The sequence below is a fragment of the Echiichthys vipera genome, assembly GCF_963691815.1.
Source record: "Echiichthys vipera genome assembly, chromosome: 13".
Taxonomy (NCBI): Eukaryota; Metazoa; Chordata; class Actinopteri; order Perciformes; family Trachinidae; genus Echiichthys; species Echiichthys vipera.
The window spans coordinates 14,756,592-14,763,325 of NC_139838.1; positions in this window are offsets into that span (position 1 = coordinate 14,756,592).

Here is a 6,734-nt window from a genome sequence, read left to right on the forward strand (position 1 = left end):
ATGTCAGAGAGCAAAGTTTTATGATCACAAATTATGCTTTTCTGTCAGTTCATGTTTTACAAAAACACAACATTAAAGATTGAAGATGTAGAATCTTTTTTTAAAAGCTATATTTAAAAAATACACCCAAGGGGCGTTTTAAGGGGTACAGAATGAAGTAATTGCTTTTCCATAAAAAAATATTTAATCTGAATTAATATTTTGACATTTTTTTGACGGGTTTGACACTGAAGTTCTGTTACATTGTAGTAGCCTTTAAGCGGCAGGTAGTGCGGGTTGTCAGGGTTGTCTGTTGTTGGGAGCAGCTACTGTAGGCTGGCACCGGGTGAAATGGAGGTTGCCAATCCTGCAGCTGCTTTCTGAAAACCAGAGTCAATCTAGGCCAAGTTTTCACTGGATGGACTGAGATAAAGGAGTTCAGCGCCATTAAAACGCACGCCGAAATGGCTATGTTTCTCCTTGATCGGTAAGCTAACTTTCACGTTTTCTCGGCTGTAATGGCTAACGCTTACTGTCAGTCAAACTCACTTGTTTTTATGGTGCGATATGTCAGACTCCGGTCACCTGTAGGCTACTTCGCCGGGTCCGACGAACCCGGCAACGCGACTGCTTTAAATTATATTTTGTTGTCGCGACTACGATCTTGAGACACTAGATGGCGATGTTCTGCTCATTCCACATATTCAACCTTTAACTTAACATGTCCGATTAGGAAGAAGCAAAAGCTTATTCAATCCTACCCCTTTTCCACTACTTTATAATATTAATCATAAAGAATGGCTTTATAATGAACATAATAAGGGATCAGGGAAATGAACTTGGAGGTATTTTACTGAATGTGTTGATTGAAAGAGGGCTTGGCTGATTACCCACAAATACATACATACAATAAAAAAAGGTTATATATGTTCACTTTGAGATTCTTTGAAATACATATATTTATAAAATATTTAAAGAAGTAATGCTGTAAAACCTTTTAGGAATGGTTTAAGATACTACATTTTGGATCAAATTGAAGGCAGTTTAGTTATTTTTATCCTCCATTTGCATCAAATATCAAATGAATTCCATGAGATATATTAAACACTAAACTAAAAAACATGTTTTTACGTTATGATTATTTTAGTATGTGCACCCAACATTTTCTGTATGTAAGAAACCCTGCACAATGTTATCTCTTATTATCTATTTATTCTTTTTTAACATATATGTTATTGTTATTGATGAAAATTATATCATAACCTATTTGCCTTTACTTCTGTATTGTTGTTTGCCCCAATTTCAACAAAGAGATTAGACAAGACACAAATGCATTGAAAAATAATATTTCACATTTTCTGACATCTCTTACTCAGGTTTAGCACAGTGAAAATTGCAGGTGCCAACATAATTTTGATTATTAAATGTAGCCTAACGTGTAGCCCAATTTTACATAAGCGTTCTTTAAAAAAAGATAAATAATTAGTCTTTCCAAAAATGCTTCCTGACTTAAATTAAGTGAATTATTAGAAAACTGCACAGGGAAACCCAAAGTGCAGTTCGATCACATGGTTGACCGATGGCTACACAAACCTGGTGATAATGCATAATTTATTGACCCAGTGGCACTTTCATCAACCTGAGCTATACCTTACACTGCCTGGCAAAGAGAGAACGGGAAGGTGCTGTTGGAAATGAAGAGGCACAGCCAAATAGTGCTACTGTGACCAAAAAAGATTATAAGTAACAAGAGATCCATGTGTTGATCTAGGTCATGATACCTGTCTCCAAGTGGACAGAGTCCCAGTTGGGTCACGCAGCAGGGAGATATGAAGCAAAATAAAGTCTCTGGCTCTTCTATGTCCAGGGGAGCGGAGCACGCTCACCAGGCTGCCCATTCTTCTAACACCCAGGTGCATACGAATGAGATCTCCTCTGCTCTATCATGTTTCTTGTGTCTCTATTTCCCTCGGTCTTTCTACTTCTTTCTCTGTCACTGCACACTCACATAAACACACAGGCAAGTAACAAAAGTAGACTTTATACCCACACTTTATGAGGTACAAGCCTGTTATGAGCAAAACATGTGACAAGCTGATGGGTGTTTTTTGTATCCAGTTCTGTTTGAGGTGAATGGTTTCCTATATGCTGAAATCAAGATAACAGTGGCTTGTTGAACGACCTGTTTTGCAGGTGTGCTAATCGCTGCACAATGGGCCTAGCTTTTAAAACAATAACAGGAAATACCAGAAAGACATCTGAATTCATGCCATGTCTTCAAACCTCTGAACTGTATTTTCACAAAAGGTCTCAAAAGACCAGTGTGGCGTTTTTTTTTACAGTCCTACAAAGACATCACTTTCAAAGCTCCTAACCTGCAGTCTTTCATCTCTACCGCTAGAGGTCCCTATCAATCCATCATAAACAACTGTAAGAGTGAGTGGAGACTGGTCTAAAAAGAATAAATCATGTGGTGCATGCCAATCATAGTTTCACAAACATCCAACAACATCGAGAACATACTGAGAGGAATTTGAAGTCTATTACTGAATACAACATTTATTCCCATGGCTAAATCATGGCTTTCTTAATCATTGGCGAACTTTGCACTCTTTTTTTGGTTTTACCACCGTATAGTCTGCACATATGTACATACCACACTATAACAGATGCTCTCCCTATTCTTTACATCCCTGTTTTACCATGCACCTTCTGTTCTGCTTTGATCATGTGTCTCCTTATTCCCTGCTGCTTTGACACCAAATTTCCCTCCTGGGAATAATGAAGGTTCATCTTATCTTATCTTAAATGTCTGACAGCAAATTGCAAACTGTGAGGATTTGAAGTAGAGAGCATAGAGACCATTACCACATGTGACAAAAAAAAGGATTTCCGAAACCGTTATCACTTTATAGGTCAGGACAGGGTCACATGTTTTCTGTCTTAAAAAATAGTCAGGTGCTCATATGAGCAGTGGCCTAATTTGTTTGTATTTGTGCTTTTAAAAAAATCATTCCTCTTGTTCATACTGGATATCAAGAGAACCCTTTCTAATTTGTTTGCAATGTGACATGGGACAACGTTCTGTGCAAAAGTGTATTTAAAGTTTATCTGAAGTTTACATGAGGCGTCGGCTGTCCAAATAAGTGAAAGCAAGTCAATATCCTGCAAAGTTCAGAAGAAAATACCCTCTTTTTGTGTATTTCTTACCACTGTAACTGGGACTGTAACTTTGAAATATCTACACAACTGCAGAGCCTCCAAATAACTTAAGATACATTTTGAGTATATATTTGCACAGAACAAGGACTGTGGATTTTTTACACCATCATTTAAAGGTCCCATATTGTAAAAAATGAGATTGCCACTTCTTATAAATACTGTGAAAGTATCAATCATAGAAAAATGCACACAGCCCATATTCAGAAACTGTGCCTTCAGGAATGAGCCGTCAGGACTTCTGTTCGGTTGTGATGTCACAACTATAATACATAGGTAGAAAGTGCTGCTACAGTGCCGTTACAGTCATTCCCCGGCTACACAGAGATGAAATAATGAAAATATTTTCGGACATTAGGCCGACAGACACCTCAGTGTAACGAATCAATCATCTCCATGTTCTATGATAGTGTGTCAGCAATGGTGCCAGCTATTGGGCCCTTCAGCAATTAAAGACCCAATTTTGCTGCACGTGTTGTACTCCAATGATGTGACTTGATATGGTGCTTTGACTTCTCCTCTTTTTACCCTTGCACAAATGTGGAAGACTTGGAAACGCCAACCAATCAGGGCAAACTGTGTGTTTTTAAGAGTAGGCATAATGGAGACAGGCACTAAAGTGGAGTGTTTTAGAGGGTGAATACATGTAGTATATTCAAACAGACAGTATGAGAACAATAACATGTTTTTTGAACATTAAAGCATGTAAACATGTTCTAGTAGAAACACCCAAAAAAGTATGAACCCAATAATTAGCATTATATGGCCCTTTAAGATTACGTGTGTAAGGGTTCTCTTAATAATTAGCGCCTGGTTATGTTAAAAAGACAGACGTGGGAAAATTGTGAACCTTACCTACTTAAAAAGGTGGGTGTTCTGCTATGTGGTCTGCAAAGGCCCAAGCAGAATTGGTGTAAGCCTTCAGCTTCAGCTTTGTTCTAGTTTGTACCAATTATTTTAATTGATGTTGTCTCTTTACTGAGACTCATGTGCAATGCTTATAATACCATTTTTGTGTGTTACTGTCAGCTGTATGGCCAGACTGGAGGCCAGAGTTCCTGTGTCTTACTTGCTCCGTCGCTGTTAATGAGGAAGACTTTGGCCAAAGTGGCTGTGTCATCTGCAAACATTTAGCCAGTGTCACCCCTAATCTACCTTCTGTCACCCTGAGATCTGCAGATCCCTATAGCTAGCAGCACATTAGACAATTTTTTTGAATGGCAACCATAAAATACAATATATATTAACATGTTTACATTTGTTGGATGACCATATTTCAAGTGAGTTGTTTAACAACTCCAAATTTATTTGTCATTTAAAGGAGTCGTAACACACTCTTTTGCTCTGCTGAGTAAGCCAGCAAGTGACCTGAGGCACAGTGTCCATGGTGGTTTGGCCTGGAGGAGGAGGACCTGTGTGTCATAGTTCAGAGGTCAGGAGGTGGAATGTGACAGCCAATGGTAATTTAATGACAAACAAAATGGGTGTTATAGGTACATATCTTTGTTGTTGTCTTTCCAAAATGTCACCTTTTACAATACAAGAAAAAAACAGCCATACTTCAGCCTGGCACATTGAATTTGGGGATTTTGTAAACACAAGTGTGAAATCCTTTAATTGTAGTTTAAGTGCTACTGAAAAAAAATTAACAACTTACAACTATATAGATCAATCTTTCCCAATGTAAGGGTTGGGAGCCCAACAAGCAGATTAAAATGCATAGCAATGCAATGATATGTGAATTAATTGAAAAATGTGTTCACACTCTCTGGCCGAGGTGACATTAAGTATGAGTTCTGTGATTCCCTGACTCTTGATCGTGTGAATTCTTGATATTTTTGTAAGTTGGGGTCCTGGGGAAACCCCACTTTGCTCTTTTGGGTCTTGACCTGAAAAAGTTTGGGAACCCCTGATATAGATTAATAATCACCTCATGTGGCTTCATACATCATATTTTGATATTGTTATGAGAAAGAATTCCTTTCCAACAAAAGCCACTGTTTTCTGTCAAAGCGGAAACTATAAACTTTTTACTGTCAACTTGGGGTAAGAGCTTCATACTCAAATTTGACTCATATTTTAGTATCACTTATAAAAATAGACCAGTGTTTGAAGGTTTTCACCTGACAGCAGTAGCGGAGAGAAGATGTATTCATTTGTCAGGATTAAATTAAGTGGCACTATGTGTATCCTCAGTTGCGTGTTTGTGTGTGCTGCTACTGAGCCCGCCGCTCTCAGGGTGACAGAAGGTAGATTAGGGGTGACACTGGCTAAATGTTTGCAGATGAAGTCTCCCAAAATCTAATCACCACGGTAACAAGGGTCACCAGGGCAGGCCAGTGGGCCAAGTAGCCCAAGGCGCTGTGGGTATTAATGGGGCAAGATGCTTACTTCAGATTCAACCATTTGTGGGTATGTGTGTATGAGGTTGAGTGTGTGTATGCCCTCACATGTCCCTTGACCACTTGCCTCTGGGGAAAGTGTGTTTGCCCGCTGCTCTTCCAAACTCCACTTATTACAACCTTCTCTCCCCCCCTGACCTCGGCATAATCCACACAGTCACAGTTGTGGCAGGAGGAGGAGAGTGGACACTTCCTGGTGCACAACGACTGTGTCATTCTGTGCACATCTCTGTGGTCCCATAATAACCACTGACGCACATGCATAACATACGCTAGATACTTTACCACCCTTGTGGGGAACATAATTTTCCAGTAAATAACATTTGGAATGACATTGCACAAAGACAGAATAACAAGCCATGTGACTCTTCAGTGCAGATAGCAAACTACACATTAAAGTATCGATAGAGGTCCCAACAAGGGTGCCGACTAACCACAAAGCATTGAAAAAGTGAAAGGAAGAAGTAACAAGAACAACAACAAAGGTTGGATAGAGTATAATTTAGTTTAGATATGAAAGCGGTCTGGTAATCAACACTTTAATCAGTATTCAAAGCAACGTAAGATAAACTGACTGCATTTACACAGCGTTTTAAACCTGAGTAGGTCAAAGCAAGTCTCTCATTCACCCATGTGTACACATATGAATTGATGGCGAGTTTTGAGGTTTAGTGTTTTGCTCAAGGATGCTTTGACATGTGAATAGGAGAAGCTGGATATCAGAATCAAATCCTAGGGTTTATGGATGACCCTTATGTCACTCTTGATCCAGGAACACTGTTGGCTATGCAAGTCAAACAGCTACTATAAAGAAAAGCAGTCATAAGTTGAAACAGCAATATTTCTATAAAGCAAACTTGCATGTAACCACATTTAATCAACCAATGAAGGGCAATTTAGTTCATTTAGTGTCCTCTTGTGGACTTCACCCAGCTCATTTGATTTATGTAAAGGTCTGTTTAGCAATAGAAGGAATGGATGGATGTAATAAAACCTACAAATGACGGTCTTGCATTTTGCTGGCAGAGGCTGAATATTTTTTTGCATCTGTTTTATCTGTCAATCCAACAAATGTTTGCAGACATGCACAGGCTGAATTTATTTTGTTTTACATAGACTGTCAATAACATATTG